The 21,100-nt window shown below is 39.6% G+C and overlaps 1 protein-coding gene across 1 annotated transcript in view; it reads left to right on the forward strand.

Moving 5' to 3' along the window:
• Window positions 1–537: 537 nt before the first annotated feature.
• Window positions 538–21,100, forward strand: part of CNTN2 (contactin 2) — a 73,440-nt gene continuing 52,877 nt past the window's right edge. Inside the window, exon 1 of the mRNA XM_073587193.1 lies at window positions 538–712. The gene's annotated coding sequence lies outside the window, so the exon portion shown is untranslated. The remainder of the gene's footprint in view (window positions 713–21,100) is intronic.

The following is a 21,100-nucleotide window of genomic DNA, read 5'->3' on the forward strand; positions in this document are numbered from 1 at the left end:
CTGAGAATAAGCTGGTAGCTTGAAGACAACAAGGATTATAATTTATAAAGTGTATAAGAGTATGAAGTGTATAAAGTGTGTAAAAAGTCACAAAACTTTTCACTATACAGCGATTAAAGTTTATTAACATAAATCTGGAAAACGACATGAAAGATAATGTAGCAGATTTCCTACACTCCTGGACTGTGCGCTTTAAATCACACATTATCATATCAAAGTGACTTTTGCAAAATCCCAACTACATGACCGCTGCACCCGAGAAACTCGGCTCTACTCCGTTTAATGACTGCAGCATGAAATACATGGCTGTCATGCAATGTTAGGGAGCATATGGCAATCCCAGTAATAGGATGACACAACAGGAGAATGTCTACATTTATCTACTGTATAATGTACCAGTGCAAAGAAACCTGGCACCGTCTGTGCATCTGCCAATGTGTCTGTGCCCCTGCCCTCTCAGGGAGGACTCCAGAGGGAAAGGGAGGGAGACTGAGGAGAAAGGGAGGGAGAGAAGAGAGAGAGAGTGAGAGAAGGAGAGAGAGGAGGAGCGTATACTGATGCAGTCAGCTTGCAGCATCCTGATACACACACATATTTATCCACAGCACTGAACCTGCACCCTCCCTCCTTGCTGCAGATTTTGTATGTGATGTGAAGAGAGCGACAGAAGTACCCGCTGCTGTGGCATTGGCACCTGTCTTTTTTAATTCAGGTATGGTTTATTTTGCATCACTAGATAAGGCTGCCATTTAATCATTTGTTTATAGGCTACTTAGATTTTTTTTTATTATTATTATTAGTGATGTGCACATACCATTGCGGGACACCTAGTTTGTTAGAAGAATTTGTCTTGAAATTGTGTCTTACAGTATCATACATATTCATATGTAAAGGTTTGCATCCGAAGGCTAAGTGTCCGGCGGTGTACAGGAATCCAAGTCTTGGCAAAATACCTAGAAGCAAGAAGGCACAGACTGCTGAGTCTATGTATTAGCCTTAGTAGATATGCTAACAATAGTCTTAGGTTCTTCAGCATGGCCTTAAGAACAGCGACTGCGAGGCAGGACGGTTAGGATATGATGCTGGTTGTACTGCATGGAAGTCTAAACTCACAACTAGAGTTTGGGTGACTTCATAGTATGACAACTGTGTGACAATGAGGTCCAGAAAATCTGTAAAAAATTGCATACACTCAAGTGATTCTAGTTACTAATTACTTGTTCGGAGGCTATTCTCAAGCGGAGATACTCTATAAGAAGTATTATAATAAAGCTGTGAGGAACTGGCAATTACCATCTGCAGATTTCTAGAATCAGTAGGGATGGAAGTCTTTACATTAAGAATGTCACATAAAATACAATTCATTGATATGTAAAAAACAATATAAATGTTTGTATCCCTGTCATAAAGCGTCCATATGAGCTATGTATTGAGTAGGCCCAAGGTGTGGATGAAACTGTGTGGATCAGTGAAGAAAGGTAAGACAGCACAATAACAAGTTGAAAACAAACTTAGATAGAAGAGATATAGGAAAAAGAAGTAAGTAATATAAATGGTAGTATACAGAAGTCACGGCCTGACTTTTGACTCCATAAGAATGTCTAAGAGATGCACAATGTAGGCTAATGTGGTGAGGATGGGTTTATGACCAGATTGCTCTAAATGCATAGATTGCCTTCCTCTGGCCTCAGCATCAAATTGCCTACTCAGAGCTGCTGCCGGTATCTTTGTTCTTATGATACACACAACGTTTGTAAATTTGGTGAAATATATTGTGAATGATATCCGTTTTGTGGTTCCTAAATACTCTTGTATTGTTAATTTCTAAAGAGAAGGACCAAAGTCTTACTTGATTGTTGGCAACTGTTCTATAAATTGGCTAAAACTTTTGTGCAGTTTTGAGAGCCAAATAGTTGAAAAGTCAAATATCAGCTACATCGGGATTCTAAAATAATAGATAGGTACCAGGAATGAAAACTCATGAAGAAGGGAAATAGAGACGTTTAGCTGCAGTTATTTACTGTTTTTGTAGCTTGTAAAACCCAACCATCTTCTTGTCATAAAATAAAAATGTAACAATGTATTTGCTAATTATTTCTTTTCCAATAGACCATTACCTATAAGACTCCATACACAGCTGTTTCCTTAAAGAAAGCCGGTTTCCCAGCCCCCCAAAGCTGCACCAATTACCATGTAGCTTACTTCACAATATATTAAAGAGTAAAGTAATACATCCTTATAAGAATAATGCATTCCTTTACTATAAGAGATAAGCCCTAATTCACATCAGAAATGGCATGTAGAAACAAAAAGGACAGAAATGGGCACTACATTGGGTTAGTACGTATTAAAAAGATAAAATGATTATAAAATGTTGAAGGTGGGTGCTCTCTTAAAAGGGTTGTACAAGAACAGGCACAACACTATTGAAAAGTGTAACTAATGTATGGATGTAGATAGCTAGTGTCTGGATTCCTCGGGGCTCAGGGTGCCAACCTTTCAAAGGGAACAATATGAATACAATAATATGTGGCAATTGCTTAGATGCAATCTCTGTGGGTTCTAAAATACCAAAGGCATCAACAGCCAGTAATAAAGTAGAATCTAATATACTACATTTCCATAAACAACTTGTTTTGAGGATTTATTTCCCTTTATCAAGTTTATAATCTTACAAGCATCCCTCTTTCTGCAAACTCTAGAAATGGGTTCAAATCCCTAAAATGCGTTGTTCAATGGAAGCTCCATAAATGAGATTTACTACTAGAAGCTGAACATCAATGATGTTTTGGAAGCCACCAACTTGGCACATAGTCAGTTGCAATATATTCTTGGATTCACAAGCCTTGCTTCAAGCGCACAAACTGCTAACTGAGCTTTGGACACCTCCAACTTTTCTTTTTATTAGATAGGCATTTATAGACGAATGTCTCCTCTGCTTTTTAGGAGTTGTATCCTTTCTAATTAATTTTTTTTTTACAATGTTTGTATTTAAATATATATAATTTTTTAAGGTATGTTTCATTTCAATAGAAATAAATGGAAATACTGTAAGCTGCCTCTGATACACACTATACATCACAATGTCCGTTCTGCAATGTATCATAAAAGCTCAGAAAGCAAAAGTAACAGATGTAGCTTGTAAAACACATGCATTATTATTTGTGTGTAAGTTGATACATCTGCCACGATAAGGCAAGTAGTTTTCTACTATAATTAGATCAAACCCTCATATTTTCAATTTTTTTTAATTGAAAGTCATTTTCAAGGAATTAAATGCTTCCCAAATGCACGTTTCATCTGAGCACAGCAGATTCATTCATTTCATTTGTTCTTTTGGCCCTTGATGGTTTTTGACCCATCTGTTGCAGCATACCCTGAGTATAAGTAGCCTGGGGTGATGGATGCTGTATTAGAAGCAGCTTAGGAAGTGGACAAATACTCAGTGTAGCTGGCAAGTGAACGAGTCCTGTATCGGACCACACACATCTGTATTGACCTTATCTTACTACTGATCTTGATCCATATACAATCTATGGATCCCAGGTGTAGAATAACAGAAAATGTAATAATGTATTAAATTAAATGCTGCAGTGTCGTATAATATTATATCACATGTAGACTACATATATAGGCAGAGACAAAGAAGCTATGTGATTTTATTCATGGTTAGAAATGGGGTCAGTGAGGTGCAATAGTGTTTGCTATAAAGCAGAGTGGCTTACGAGACTTCTATATTTCTTCCTATTGACTAGTAATTTAGCAAGCTGCAAACGTGGCTTCTATTGAAAATCAGACAAATGAAACTCCAGCCCACAGTAGTAGGAGCAGAATGTTAAAAAGTAATGAACCATGCTTTGCAATTTTAGGTTCGTTATTTTAAGTGCCCGAGTCACAAGTAAAAAATGCATTTTAAAATCTGAAAGTGCAGGTTTTTCATGAGTAAAATGAAAAAGGAAGAAGTCAGAGAAGCGGTATGAAATGTTCAATTTAATTAAAGAGAAAACTAAGTTCTTTTTGCTGGCAACGATCACAGGACTATAACAGTAGAAATAAATAGTAGAAGACCACCTGGCTTCACCAATTACCGTATTTTTCGGACTATAAGATGCACTTTTTACCCAAAAAATTTGGGAGGAAAATGGGGGGTGCGTCTTATAGTCCAAACGCAGGCTTACCGGCAGGTTGCGGCAGTGGTGTAGCAGCGGAACTGGAGGCAGAGGTGTGGAGATGCTGTGGCGATGCTGAGGCAGTGGGCGGTGCCGACCGAGTGCACCTGAGCAGGGTCCCTTTCTCAGGATGCCGGCAGCAGAAATGTGGTGACGCCGCGGCCCGGTGTCCATGGTGAGCAGAGCAGAGTGCATCATCGGTTTCCCTGTGGCCATCTTCCTGAAGCTGTGGGCCACCAGAGGTGGCGCGTGCGCAGATTGAGATCTCGGCGGCCATTTTCCTGAAGCCGAGGGACGCAGAGATCTCAATCTGTGCACACGTAGGCTCATGAAGATGGCCGCCGAGAAACTGGTGATGCACTCGGCTCAGCTCGCCGTGGACACCGGCCCTCGACTTCAGGAAAATGGCCACCAGAGGCCACGCGTGTACAGATTGAGATCTCGGTGGCCATTTTCCTGAAGCTGAGGAACACCGAGATCTCAATCTGCGCACGCGTGGCCTCAGTATGTTGGCTGCCGAAAAACCGGTGATGCACTCAGCTCTGCTCAAAGCATCGCCACATTTCTGCCGCTGGCATCCTGAGGAAGAGACCCTTCTCCATGCTCTGCCTCACCGCCGACACGACCCGCAGCATCGCACCCCGGGACTGCAGCATTGCCCCACTTCTGCCGCTGACGGCTTCCTGAGGAAGGGACCATGGCTCCTGTCAACCCCTGCTCTACCACCGCCGGTCCTCAGGTAAGATACCTTAAATTCGGACAATAAGACGTACCCCCATCTTATAAAATCTTTTTTCAGCTATTTTCCACACCAAAATTTGGGGTGCATCTTATGGTCCGGTGCGTCTTATAGTCTGAAAAATATGGTACGCAGCAGAGTTGCTTTCTACATATGATTTTAACGGAACATGTCCTTATCACATGTCCTTTGGAATTAGTGGTATGGTTATATAGGCACTTGTCCTTCAATGACTATCATACCTCATCAAATGTGCTAGTGATTAGAAATTTAGCATAAAAGCCATATGTAAATCAGGAGGAAAGTGCTCTGGGGGGTGTCAATGCACTTGGCAAAAAAAAAAACACAGTTCAAGTGCCCAAGACACGCCCCAGCACACTTCCAGCCTGATTTGCATATGGCTTCTATTATTGATTTCTCATCTCTGGGACCTCAAAACCTGTGCAAAAAAAGGTGTGATTGTTATTAAGCCGATACATCAAGTCATGATGTATTTGTTTAATATTACATAAATGCCAAAACATGGACCATGTATGGTGATCTGAAGTGTTGGAAATACCAGATATGTCAATGACTTGGAGAAATTCAAGGCTATTATGCGATACTGCACTTTTCTCGTAAATCAGGACTGGACGCTGACCATAGCTTTAGGAAATACACCTTACAGTACATGGGAAGCTTTCAACAATGACCAAAATTTAAGCAAACCAATGGGTGCTACTGATTTCACTAAGGTTAGCTGAAATGTGCCATAATTGTCAGAGGGTCACAATAATTCTTGTAGAGCTTCTGTTATTGTAGTAGAGCAGTAGTCCCCAACCTTTATCTTGAGAGACATATTTCACCCCAAGAGATGGACATGAGCTACATCCAGAGCACCCTGTCAAGTGACATCCAGAAACGCACCCAACACCATAGAGATACCCATAGTCCTCATTGCTGGTATAATGACAGCCAAAGCTTCACCACACAAAGTACACCTAGATCTTGTGCCTCCCTCGATTATAAGCAGCATACATACGTAGTCCCCTTCCCACATTACCTCCATTCATTATTCTCGCATCTAGCATTCCTACCACACTATTGAATCCAGCTATATATATCCAGCTATATATATATATATATATGTATATATATATCCTCCCACTGACACGAGACACCATCGGGAAACCTTTTTATAGCTGGTGCTAATGGACCCAACTGGCAGACACCCGCAAGACACACATCATGGGCCCACAAGTCACATGTGGCTCCTGAGCCACAGCTTGGAGATCCCTGCAGAAGAGCTAAGTGGCATGATTCAATTCGGAAATTACAATTTTGATATCAGGTACATCAGCTAGGTTGAGATAGGTTAAAATCTTTATTTCCTGCTAAACTCTACAAAAATTTAAAAAAATGTACCATTGTCAAAAAAAATCTTCTATTTGATAAAATTATTTTAAACAGCTCTGTAATCTAAAATTTTACCCAAATCTCTGCATTTTGCGGAGAACATGTCACAAATATTGCAACCTATATAACTGATTCTAGAATGGAGTAATATATATTGGATTTTCTGATACGGTATAACTGACACGTGTGAATCTAAGACAGGTACAATAGTAGACCTTGAGTGAAAGAAAACATTTCATAACTCAGGTCAAAGCCCAAATTTTCCATCTGATTTGTCTTTTATTGATGAGTAGATACTAAAGAAAAAAAAGCAGATTCAAGTTCAAAAAAATCAATTGCTTGTTCTGCACATGTATTGATCAGCCTGTTACCTGCAAGTCCAACAAAAAAAATCAATAGTTCACCAATGACAACTGAAACAGTGGATGAAAACTTCCTGCCGGTAGACAATAGAATTGTCTTTGACATAAAACATCTTCCATTTTCAAGTATAGTCTAAATAATTTATAACAATAAAGTGCTTATGGGCCATATAATAGCACATCAACCTGGCACTTGGTGGAGCCACAATGTATCTATGTCAGGTGTCCAACGATTCAAGATCTAGCACCCTAGCTATCCCAAGGATATCATAGTCTCTGAATTCATTAGTAAAAAATATTTTACAAAATTGTCTAAAAAGAATTCCTAAAATTATCCTAAGTGCACATATAATATAAGCACATCTCTCATCTCACATGTTTCCAAATGACTCCACAATGGACATATTTGAATTAACTAAGAACTATTACCCACAAATTCACCATTAAAGCTCCCTCCTAAACTTGATCCAATATCTGTGATGAATGACAAATATTTGACTATCTTAAATCTTTCATAAATGTCAGTGATTGGTCACAAACCCTAAGTGAGTAACAAAGGCACTCACTTTGCTTTATTTTAATCATTTTAAAAGGATACTTTGTAATGTGTCCTGAGATGAGATGGACTATAATGGTAGTGGGATACGTTCTGTGGTGTTTGATAGAGAAGATACAGGGTCGAGTGTCATCTATAACTTCAACAAACACTAATGGAAAACCATAAGTCAGACCTGCTCATCTTTCTCATTACACTCTAAGTAACGTCTCGTAATCTCAGATGAGATCATAGAAATTAATTAGGGATGTGCCTTAATGAGATGATGTATGGTGGTTAAGTTATAGGTCCAACTAACCCGCGGCTGATATCTTTTATACTGTTCATTAATGCAAATCCATTTAATATTTTTAATCACTTAAAGATATTTCATGTCAATTTAGAAATATACATTTTACTGCGGGTCAAAGTTTTCCAAGCCTAATTTGGCAAAGAACAGATTGATTTTTTTTTCCCAGATGACAAAAAAGAATTTTAATCTTTTTTATCACTTTTATAAAGAGCAATTAGATTGGCAGCTAAAATCTTTTATGCTAAATCAAACCATGGAAGTCTATACAGACATGTAATAACTTAGAAGGAACACTATGCAAGGTAAATTATCTTGCTGTCATAAAAGCAGACAACTTAAAATTACAGTTCTTTCATTGAAATCAATGCAATATATAACAATTGTCAGCATGCCCTTCATAAGACACCATGTGTCCTTGCTATTCTTATCTGGTAAAGGGGTTCAGTTTATAATTTCCCTCAAACACTCTCACATTTTAATCAATGTTCATAGAAAGCTAATTAAAGCACTATTTCTTAATAAAATCCTCTCCTGTACCTGCAAAAATAAGTTTTTTTTTATACACTTAAAGTCCCTAAAAAGTACTGTTACGCTCACACAGGATGCACCAGTTCTGCAATTTTCTGACATTTTGTTATGTCCTACAAGTTTTTCTTGTCCTTCTGTTATAACTTGAGAAATGTAAGGGACATCACAACAAAGGCGGATACTCCGTAATTAGATTTCCTCAGCGCTTGGATTTTGGAGTATGAAGAAAGTGTAGACAGGCTAACAGATTTCAAGGGTGCTTGGTCAGGGTGATATAGTGTTGGCTGAAAAGTCAGTGCTAGATATGATGGATATTATAGAACACAGGAGCTCAAAATTGCTACTCCTGCAGTGGCAGTGGATAAAGTACTCGGAGGCACTTGGTTAAACACAGAAATACCTTTTTCAAAAATCAATTTCATTGTCTGGAAACCCCAATTAACCTATCAATATGATTTAAGACCATGAGAGAAAATACAGAGGGATCACGTGCAAACATGGTGAGAACATATAAATTCAGTAAACACTGGAAAGTCTGATTATTGCCCTAGAGTTCAGAACACTTTTGGTCCTGGACATGATTGCTCAGTCATGGTTCTCCAAAATGAAGAGAAGCTATGGAAATGTTCTGACAGCCTTGGCTTACTATTGGCATTCAGTGTGTCTCCAGATTCTTTTAAGGGTAGTTAATAACAAGTAAGTGAATACAGTATATGTCCAGAACAGGACCTCATCCTAGAGAGTCGTGAGGGCCCAGCGCCTCACCACTGCTGATCTTTACTCAGCCTTGTAGAGTTGATAATCCAAAGTTACTTTTTCGCACTCTGACTTAAACTCCAGTTCTTTCCTAAATGGCCAATAATTAGTAATAACAAATGTTATTCACTAACATTTTTACTTAAGGGCCTTGGAGTAGCATAAAGATACCTTGTATAAGGGACAGGAGGGAACACAAGAGATACGATAACCGATTTTCTATCACCCTGGTTGTCATTGGAATTTTTTGTCTTTAAATAAAAAAAAATAAGGCTATTAGATTGATGGAACATAAAATATCTTTATGCTACTAATATTTCTAATCTAATATATTCCTCTGAAAGTTAATTAATAATTATACAACCTTAATACAAAGTAACTTTTTTTTTAAGTTGAAGTCAGATGTGATACCTTTCTACCTACTCCATGTAAAACCAGCTCCAACTCTGACTTGTATCTCCACTGCCTTGTCTTCGGTACTTCACTGATAGACACATCTTAAAAATCATAATTGCCATGCAGAGAAAGAGGAATATGGTGGCTCAGAGTCCAAGCTGCCCAAGGTTCAAAGGTGTGGTCACACATATGGTTAAAGCATGAATGCAGTTTATTGTGTCAACGCGTTTCAAGGTTTCCAAACTTCTTTATCAGGACCAAACCACAATGACCATTGTGAACTGTCTTTCCAGATTTATTTGATTTAAATCATAATAATAGGCATAGTCCCTATAATAAGATTCCTCTGACTAGGAACATTACATTTTGATCCATTATCGACAAAGAGAACATAACATATACATATATTTATTTCGAGTGGTTTCTCCTCGCAGTATGGCTACCACCCTGACCTGATCTAGCTATTTTTATGTTGTTAATGATATCTGGACAGTGTACGTCACCCTCACGAGTTACAGGCTATATTCCATATTCACCATCTGTGCTACATTGTGTGACATGACGTTTTGTGTCATTAGTACATATTGAGTACACTGCTGCTGTATTTCACATTATGTATTTGTATATTTCTACCTGCGAGTACCGCAGCACTGTGCTTCCCAACCTTAACATCTTTGCCTTGTAGTCTCTTTAAATTCCACTTTCTTTTATTTTATTTTGTACACTTTATGTACTAATGCATATTCATGTGTGATTAATAAAATGTATATTTTTATGTATTACTGATTTGTTGGGGTTCTATGTCTCTTCTTTACTATGCTTTTGTCGATACCACATACATCTATTAATACTGTTGTATATCTTATGGATGATTTTTGATCCACATGGTACAGTCATTTTTTTAACATTTTAGTCTCTTCAAGGTGCAGTTATTAAGGTATTGATCACTGTGGTTTGCTATACACTTTCGAAGCTTACAGGTTCTGCTAAATGACCAGATCTTTATTTTTCTTGATTGAATTTTCTGGTTGAGCTCAGCCAATAATATTGCCATACATTGTTACTGACTTTACCCAAACTCTCCTTAAAAAATACTGAAAAAAAATATAAAGGAAAAAAATATATAAAAGGAAAACATGGGGACATTTCATGGTTTTCAGCTTATTTTCCATGCCTACTCTCTATATACTATGCACAGCTTGACATATGATATTCCTTAGAGTATCAATGAAACTGCGGGCATAGAGATCTATCAATAACATGCTGCAGGAATTCATGAGCTGGTGAAAGCTTTTCTTAATTTAACAAGTAGAATTAAACATCCGTCTTAACTTGATAGACAAACTAGAAGCATTTCCTAACCTACTTCATAATTATTATTAACAATCTTTATTTACATCTACATATTTTGCAACACATGTAGAAACAAAATCAATCATTACAAGAGCTTACAATCTATGGAGTTCATGTATTATTGGACAATGTGTAAAAAAAAAAAAAAGGTGTATCCCTCTGTATATTTTGTGCAGATAATGACATTATGTTTATCTGTTGTCTAAATGTTTCCCATAACTTGATATACAAAGTGTCTAACATATATAATACTTCAGGATACGTAGTTTGGTGCAATATGTGATAGAATTCGGCTGCATGTTCCATCCTGTATTTTGCGAACATAGAAGATTGTGTCTTCCTGTGGAACATTATTAGCAGCTAATTCCTGGTACTTATGTTTGGCTTTTATGGCTCCTATGAGTCAGGGGGTAACAGACATTTTTTATTGTATGTGACTTGTGGTCCAGCATAACCTTCATGCGCCATCAATAAAAGCCCTGTGCACACATATTTCATTTAATGCTTGCAAGTATGAGGATCACTGATCTACAGAGCTTCATACTTTGCCTATAGATCATTGTCTGATTGTTGGAGAAATATAACTCTGCAGATTCCAAACAAGAAAAGAGAGAACTTAGCACTGCTGCACCACCTCGACCTCAATCTTGAATCCTAGAGGTCAAATCACACACACACTTATAGCGACAAAAAAAACCCTTAGAACGGGTGCTCAATCCAAGAAACAACAAATAGAAAATCCAACTATGAAGAAATGAAGGATGGTACTCACCGTTCGAATGTGAAAGGCTTTATTCAGGAATAAAAAACATCAGCACGGGAGACATGTGTTGAGTATGGACTATGGCCGTTTTGCGCTGCTGCGCTTCAACGGGTGGGTCCTGATAGGACGTAGTTCGTACTCAACACATGTGTCCCGTGCCAATGTTTTTTATTCCTGAATAAAGCCTTTCACATTCGAACGGTGAGTGCCATCCTTCATTTCTTTGTAGTCAAAATATTTCCCTGCTCCCGTGTGATCTAATCTGTACATCATTACTCTATACAAAGAATACACGTATCATTCCCTTAGACGATATTGGTTCCTCGGTGTGTCTGAAACTTCTCCAAGCAGATTCATGCAATATGTACAAAGGAAAAGTTACTGGTGAAAAACTTTCCAGTGCTCTTTTTCCACATCTTTTTTATTTACTTTCATGGCACCTTATGCTATATTCCTAAAGAATCATTACTAGAAATAAGGGAAAATATATTTTAAAAGTCCCAGGCACTGAACCGCCCTGGAGGCTAGATGAACAGGCGGGTCCATGACAGCTTCTCCCTGCCTGCTGTCCTGGAGTGACAGGTCTCTCGACATGTCAGTCTCCTCAAGAATAAACGTTACCCCTTGGATCCTGGTCAGACGCCTCTCACCCAGCCAAACCAGATCTCAGACTTTGGACTAATGAGGGGCAGTACTACGAAACACAGTGTCTGCAGATTGAGATTTTGGCTTTTATCCTGTCATGTGGCAAGACTCGTTAAAGGGTCAATGTTGACTTTTAGGATTGATACTTCTAATAAGTGGCAGTAGAGTTCTAGTCCTCTTCCTCTCTGAAGAGACAATTTGCAGGTCTCTCCCCATACACACGCAGAAGGAGAGATCTGTCTGACCAGGGCAGCGGGCAGGGAGAAGCTTAAAAAGTAGCTTTTAAAAGTTGTCAGCTTTTAAAATATGTTTTTCTCTGAAACTCAACAGCATCAGACATACGTGGCTGAGATCATTTAGCCAGTCCTTGATACATGCTATATCAGGCGTCAGGTTCACTTTAAGACCCTAGGCTCATTCTGCCATCATTTTAAACCTCAGTAGTTTGCTAGGCAAGGAACACACGCTAACAAGCTCTTTCCTTTAGAACTTGTAAGCACTACTGATAGCTGTAGAGCATGCAGGTGCTCTTCAGATGCTGGAGATCCAAAGCATAGAATAGCGTGCAGTTCATAGCATTGGGGCGCCCATGCCGCTGGACCAAACTGTCAATCTACAGGAGCACACCACACTTTGGCAAGCAGGAAGACATGAGGCAGGAGAGTGTTGTGCTCTTGAAGAAAGAAGATGAGAAAACCCCTTTAAGTCATATCTCCATGTGCTGAGCAGTTGTTATCTGTTATCAGCCATTCAGGCTGAGGAGTGGTTGACTGTAGTGTTATTTAATGGGATTAGTGAGAGGACGTATAGAACAAAATGTGCTCTTATGATCAAGGCATAAACATGCATATTACCGAATCTGAGAACGTCCAGAAACATCTAGATCATTTACATTTTTATTGATCTGTGCTTTATTGATTTAGTTCTTTATGTTTAGCGCTAAAAACTAGTGATGAGTGAGTATACTCATTGCTCGGGTTTTCCCGAGCATGCTCGGGTGTCCTCCGAGTATTTTGGCATGCTCGGAGATTTCGTTATTGTTGCCTTATCTGCATGATTTGCAGCTGCTAGACAGCTTGAATACATGTGTGGAATGCCTGTTTGTTAGGGAATTCCCACATGTATTCAACCTGTCTACAAGTCACAAATCATGCAGATAAGACAACGAAAACTAAATCTCCGAGCACGCCAAAATACTCGGAGGACACCCAAGCATGCTCAGGAAAACCCGAGCAACGAGTATACTCGCTCATCACTACTAAAACCGTATCTCATGACAGAGGTGCAAGTACCGAGAGGCAAGACATAGGGCAGCATGACCCGCAGCGATTTACATGCTACTTGCCAAGGAGCACTATATCGGGTTCCTAAATTCGAGACCCTCTTTTGGGCACTCAACATACATATTCCTTCTTGCATTAAGTTTCTATTATTGTCTTGTTAATTCAAAATCCAAGTTCCTGAAGTGGCAGCTCTTTCTTGCTTTAATCTAATTAATAGCAGAACTTCTAGTAAGATGGGGTGTGGGAGACATTTCATTTCCTAAAATATGGCTTCCTTTTCAATTCATCTATCAAATGTCAGAGTTATCTGTATCTAATAGAATTATTGTATTATTAGAAATGTAAGCCGTCACCCCAGTGAAGGAGTAGGTTGTGATGTCATGGAGAAATTATATTTATATGATACATGATTCAAGACGTGGAGGTTGGAAGCATAATTCTTGTATTTTCTTACTTGAAGATTCTAGACTTTTTAACAGTTAGTTGTATTGAAATATAAGTGCTCTGTAACGTTAGTCCATGTATTAAATGGACCCTCATTTTGTACTTCATTATGGAGTGTGTTGCTGTCCTATAAATAAGTGATGACATTGTGGATATGCTATGCCCTCATCTGCTAAGAGCCTGTAAATGAGCTTGCATCTTCCTGCTATCCCATAAGGAGCCTTTAGCAAAATGAGTATGTCCTTTTAGTATAAGGGGGAGAGGCAGAGAGTGAGTGAAATGAAAGACTGGGGGTCTAGATTTTACTGTTGTAAAAAGGAAAAGTGTGTGACCTACTGTAATGGATTCAACGACCCCTCAAGGGAGCAATGACAAGGGATTAACAAGGGAGGAGGAGGGAGCGTACTCTCAGCATCAATAGCCCCCATCATCTCACTCCAGGGAGATAGTCAATTAGAAACAAATTTATTAGCCGAGTCCTTTTAGTCTGGCAGGTAGGGTATGTCCTGTTGAGAAACTGGTCGGTATATTATGAGGGCTGAAATGGAACAAAAGGGCTTTCTTATAAAACGATTATACTGATTTACAAACATACATAAGGATGTGATCTATAAGATATACATGTAGTCTTATAAAATATGCAATCGGCAATCATAAACCTACATGACATAACACTCGGAAGATGGAAAGACACATTACAGTAAAGCAAGCGGTCATGTAAGGTGGCCAGCTGGTGCCAGTCTAGTCATTGGGATTGATCTGTAAATTGAGCTAGTGGCAGGTTGGTGGTATTAGTGTGATAATCACTCTTTGTGTTATGGAACATTTATTATGTTGCTCAATAACACTGCAGACATAATGTAAAGGGCCTGTCACACTAAGCGATATCGCTAGCAATATCGCTATAACGTCACTGGTTTTTGTGACGTTATGGCGATATTGCTAGCGATATCGCTATGTGTGATACTTACCTCCGACCGGCTCCCCGCTGTCCATCGCTGATCGCGCGAGAACGTCCAGGACTGTTTCTCGTTGTCAGCTTCCTGCTGTGCCTCCTGCTGTGGAGACGAGCGACGCGTGGACTCGGGCGGGAGGACTTCAGGATCGCCTTGTCTGACAGGTAAGTAGCGACCCCCGACCGCTGCTATGTCGCTGGTGAGATCTGCCTGTGTGGCAGCTCACTAGCGACCACTTAGCGATGCACCAGCGATCCTGACCACGTCATATCGCTGGTCGGGATCGCTGGTGCATCGCTAAGTGTGACAGTACCTTAAGTCAAAGCTTAAAGGAAATCTGTCAGCAGCATTTCTTACCTCAAACTATTTATAACCACATGCAGTTCTTTCAAGGACAACTCCCGTAATATCTTTACCTGACCAGTCCGTTTCTCTGTAACTGAGAAATCAGTGTTTGAAATGTTATGCAAATGAGGCTGAAGAGCTATGGTAGAAGCCTCTGTCACTCCAGCTCTGTTCCCCAACCAGCGACACCTCCTCCTCCTTCTTGACTGAAAGCCCCTTTGCCTGAAGTCACACAGCATAGAGGCTGCCAGTAGGAGGCAGCACTGATTGGGAAACAGCTGGAGTGACAGCTTTGCAGAACAACTCAAACGCTGATTTTTCAGTAATGGAGGAATGGACTGGTCATATAAAGGTATTGCTGGACTTTTCTTTGAAAGATCTACATACATATATAGTTTTGGAAAGTGATATATTCCCTTTAAAATAATAGGGCTTTTTCCCCAGTCCGGTATTTAGCAGTCCTAAATCTTCATCTGCTGGTGAATGTTCACGAAAGAAGACAACTATGAGGGAAAATATGTTCTGAGAAGAGGAGTAGGAACTTATTATTACTCTAAATGTGCACTTTTTTGTGATTCATTCTTAAAGGGAATCTGTCACCAGGTTTTTTCTACCTCATCTGAGTGCAGCATAATATAGGAAAGGAAACCCTGATTGCAATGATGTATCACTTAGTTCACTGGGTGCAGCAGTTGTGACACAATCAGAGTTCTTAAATGTAGAATGTAGCAGAGCTCATAAAGCTAACTCCACCCACACCAAGCTCTCTATGTGCATTGTACATTGTCTATTTACAATGAGCTGCTTATCACAGGAGGGGTGTAGTCGGACAACTTAGCACGTGGCAGTTAGTCACAACAATGGTAATGTCCTAGGAATAAAACTTTCATTCTAAGTAAACAACAGCACACAGCCTGATAAGTGACACATCGTTGAATTCAGTGTTTTAACCCCTCATGCTGTCCTCAGATTACATAGAAACAGACCTGCTGACAGATTCCCTTTAATAGGATTCCTAGATTGATGAATCTAATGGATTATAGTTATAAAATTTCAATTAAACATTGTAGTGGTCTGATGGTGCTACAATGGTGTCTCCAGTATATTTCAAAAGACTATGATCACTCATACATGGACCTAAAGAGGGATCTGAATGTATTTATTCATAAGAATTATGAGAAAAATTTGACCTTTTTGATTGATTATAATTTTGAAGTAAATAGGGAAAAGTTAGTAGAAACCAGCATAAAATGGCAATCCTTGTATTAAACAGGTGGAAGGTGCCCCCGTTATTCATAACAATAGTGGGGGACCAGGAACCAAACTCCACCTCATCTTACTTTTATTGAATGGTCGATTGACAAGACATAAAGATCTGTCTTTGGAAAAAAAAACGTAATATTAATTGACTCACATTAGATAGCTTAAAGGTCCTTTATGCAGAGGCATTATCCTGCTACATGGTCCTAAGTGACTATCAGCTTTTGCTAATGGAGGACGGGTCAAAAGAGTAATCCTCCTTATTAGCTAAGCATATGCTTCCACAAATATTTTTGGAGCCGTTATCCAACACTGGACCTTTAAAATTGATTAAAATTTAACCGCTAGAGTTTATGTCACATTGCAATAGAAACGTGTATCCCAAAACCATACAGAATACTGTACTTTGTATAATGTCAGAATATATAATGAAGAGTGATGCGCACAATTCAGAAAGAAACAAATCACTCTGGACATAAGTGTTGGACCTTAAGGTAAAAAATGACCATTAACACTATTTTACAGAAATTTATAGGATAGAGTGTTTACTTTTTAACCTTTAATAGTTTTGGAAGCCAGAAAAATAATATTAAACACAATGGCATTTTAAAATTAGGCAGCAAGTCAGCCCATCAATGCTGTGCCTTGCCACCACAAATGTCCCTTGTACACGGACTGTTTAGCATCATTGTTTTACTGTGATTTGCAAAGTAATAATACAAAAAAAGTATTTTAATTAATTGATGTATTTGATATCAAAAGGTTATTAACTGTCAGCTAGAGTGCATATATACAGTGCCTTGCGAAAGTATTCGGCCCCCTGGAACTTTTCAACCTTTTCCCACATATCATGCTTCAAACATAAAGATACCAAATGTAAATTTTTGGTGAAGAATCAACAACAAGTGGGACACAGTTGTGAAGTTGAATGAAATTTATTGGTTATTTTAAATTTTTGTGGAAATTCAAAAGCTGAAAAGTGGGGCGTGCAATATTAATCGGCCCCTTTAACTTAATACTTTGTTGCGACACCTTTTATTGCGATTACAGCTGCAAGTCGCTTGGGGTATGTCGCTATCAGTTTTTTACAGCAAAAGACTGAAATTCTTGCCCATTCTTCCTTGGCAAACAGCTCGAGCTCAGTGAGGTTTGATGGAGATCATTTGTGAACAGCAGTTTTCAGCTCCTTCCACAGATTCTTGATTGGATTCAGGTCTGGACTTTGACTTGACCATTCTAACACCTGGATACATTTATTTGTGAACCATTCCATTGTAGATTTTGCCTTAAATTTGGGATCATTGTTGGAAGACAAATCTCCATCCCAGTCTCAGGTCTTTTGCAGACTCCACAGGTTTTCTTCAAGAATGGTCCTGTATTTGGCTCTATCCACCTTCCCATCAATTTTAACTATCTTCCCTGTCCCTGCTGAAGAAAAGCAGCCTCAAACCATGATGCTGCCACCACCATGTTTGACAGTGGGGATGGTGTGTTCAGGGAGATGAGCTGTGTTGCCTTTACGCCAAACATATCGTTTGACATTGTTGCCAAAAAGTTCAATTTTGGTTTCATCTGACCAGAGTACCTTCTTGCACATGTTTTTGTGTCTCCCAGGTGGCTTGTTGCAAACTTTAAACGACACTTTTTATGGATATCTATGCGAAATGGCTTTCTTCTTGCCACTCTTCCATAAAGGCCAGATTTGTGCAGTGTATGACTGATTGTTGTCTTATGGACAGACTGTCCCACCTCTGCTGTAGATCTCTGCAGTTCATCCAGAGTGATCATGGGTCTCTTAGCTGCCTCTCTGATCAGTCTTTTCCTTGTTTGAGATGAAAGTTTAGAGGGACGGCCGGGTCTTGGTAGATTTGCAGTGGTATGATACTCCTTCCATTTCAATATGATCGCTTGCACAGTGCTCCTTGGGATGTTTAAAGTTTTGGAAATCATTTTGTATCCAAATCCGGCTTTAAACTTCTCCACAACAGTATCACGAACCTGCCTGTTGTGTTCCTTGCTATTCATGATGTTCTCTGTGCATCAAACAGAACCCTGAGACTATCACATTTATAAAGAGACTTGATTACACACGGGTGAACTATATTTATCATCATTAGTCATTTAGGACAACATTGGATCATTCAGAGATCCACAATGAACTTCTGGAGTGAGTTTGCTGCACTGAAAGTAAAGGGGCTGAATAATATTGCACACCCCACTTTTAAGTTTTTGACTTTCCAGAAAAATTTAAAATAACCAATAAATTTCGTTCAACTTCACAATTGTGTCCCACTTGTTGATTCTTCACCAAAAATTTACATTTGGTATATTTATGTTTGAAGCATGATATGTGGGAAAAGGTTGAAAAGTTCCAGGGGGCCGAATACTTTCGCAAGGCACTGTAATGTCACTATGGAAAAGAGTGCCATGCAACAGAACGTTTTCTTAGGAAATAACTGCAGGTTCACTTCTTTATTAGTCAGTAAATCAGTAAATCGAACATTGTTTATTATGCTGCTTTGCTACGCTGAAAATTGCAGTACTTTACTTTGAGTATATTCAGAAATATATTATGCTTTTTAGTATTATTAAATGTATAGACATAGATTCCTACTACTAAAAATATAGGCTATATTCATACTCTAAGGCACTTTACACAGTCATTTTCCATCTCCTGATTATATTTCAGGGACATGTAGAAACAAGACATTTTTCCAGCACAGGAGTCCTTTTCTTAAAAAGATAATTTCCTTTATTCAGACATCTTCATCAATAAAAACACTACATGAGGGGGAACCCCCAACGCTGACGCGTTTCGGACTGCTAAAACGGTCCTTCCTCAAAGGCATGCAGACATGAAATAAACAATTCCTGTTATGTTCTTATCCACCACAACAGCACATGTGATTAATTAAAAAGACCACCTCCTATTAACTATTTACCAACCATTACAATGTTCATGGAGTATGGTCCCAGAAAAAAACGCATAATAACATTCTAACACCACACTAAATGTGTGTATGCATACCATCTCATGTGCATGTTGGATAAAGATATCTCTCTAAATTGATCATTATGAACTGACAAAGCTGAATATATAACCACAGAAAAAACTAACCCCACCACAGTAATGAATTATACAAAAAAGAAAACAAAAAATCCAAAATCAGCATAGAAAGTTTTTATCATAATGTTCTTAGAATAACTAAAGGTGAGCTAATAAAAATTCAAAAGGTCATTTTTATAATAGTACATATAGTATAATGCACTCCCCAAGGTCCTTGATAGTGTATAATGCAGCCCCCCACACACAGTATAATGCAGCCCCACACACAGTATAATGCAACCTCCCCCCGCTCATAGTATAATGCAGCCTTTCCCACTCACAGTATAATGCAGCCTCCCCCACTCACTGTATAATTCAGCCTCCCCCAATCACAGTATAATGCATCCTCCCCCACACACAATATAATGCAGCCTCACCCCCACTCACAGTATAATGCAGCCTCCCCCCACTCACAGTGTAATGCAGCCTCCTCCACTCACAGTATAATGCAGCCAACCCACACACAGTATAATGCAGCCTACCCACACACAGTATAATGCAGCCTACCCACACACAGCATAATGCATCCCCCGCTCACAGTATAATGACGCCTCCTCACTCACAGTATAACGCAGCATCCCCCACACACACAGTGTAATGCAGCCTACCCCACTCACAGTATAAAGCAGCCCCCCACTCACAGTATACTGCAGCCCCACACACAGTATAATGCAGCCTCCCCCACTCACAGTATAATGCATCCCTCGCTCACAGTATAATGCAGCTTCCCCCACTCACAGTATAATGCAGCTTCCCCCACTCCCATTATAATGCAGCTTCCCCCACTCCCATTATAATGCAGCTTCCCCCACTCACAGTATAATGCAGCCTCCACCACACACAGTATAGTGCAGCTCACACACACTTCCCCACTCACAGTATAATGCAGCACACACCTTACCTTACCTCTCCTCATTCCCTGCCCTGATCCAGGCTCTGCTCCGGCGCTCTGCTCTGGTCTCATCGGCTCCGTTCACTGCTGGGATAGCGTGGCTCACGATCAGTGACATCATTGCGCACCCGCTGAGTCAGAAGCAGAGGAGAAATGATGGGAGAGGGAGCGTCGTCTGACGCTCTCCTCTTTTACTGCTTTCAACCGTATCAGCATCATTGCCGATAAGTTGAATGTGGGGGGGCAGCTCCGGCACTTGTTACGGGCCCCATAGTGGCTGTCTGGCACGCCACTGGCTGGGGGCCCCTGGAAAAGCGGGGGGCCCTAGGCAGCTGCCTGGTCTGCCTGCCCCTAACGCCGACCCTGTATCCGGATTGTGCTGAAGGCACTAGGGTCTGCATTACCGGACACTTTAGTCTGTACAGGGACTTGGTGCAGTGTGCAGTTTATTCTTAGTTAGATCCTTTCACCCCATATTTACTACTACGTATGCATAACAACTGATTCCAGGCATGTGTCACTAACTTGATTCAGTACAATCAGTTTTTTATCAGCAGGATATTATCACTATATATTATCCACCCACCTTTCATGTCTCCCCTTTTTCCTCATAGATTGTAAGCTTGCGAGCAGGGCCCTCATTCCTCTTGGTATTTGTTATAATCTATGTGATTATTGTTATGCTGTAATGTCTATTGTCTGTACAAATCCCCTCTGAAATGTAAAGTGCTGCGGAATATGTCAGCACTTTAGAAATAAAATGTATTATTATCACTAAAGGACAACTGGCCTAGTCCAACCACACCCCTAGCAGTGATTAGCAGCTTTCTGTAGCTATACAATGTACACCAAAACTGCTA

Source organism: Dendrobates tinctorius, unplaced genomic scaffold, assembly GCF_039654945.1.
Source record: "Dendrobates tinctorius isolate UK_male_01 unplaced genomic scaffold, ASM3965494v1 ptg000098l, whole genome shotgun sequence".
Taxonomy (NCBI): domain Eukaryota; kingdom Metazoa; phylum Chordata; class Amphibia; order Anura; family Dendrobatidae; genus Dendrobates; species Dendrobates tinctorius.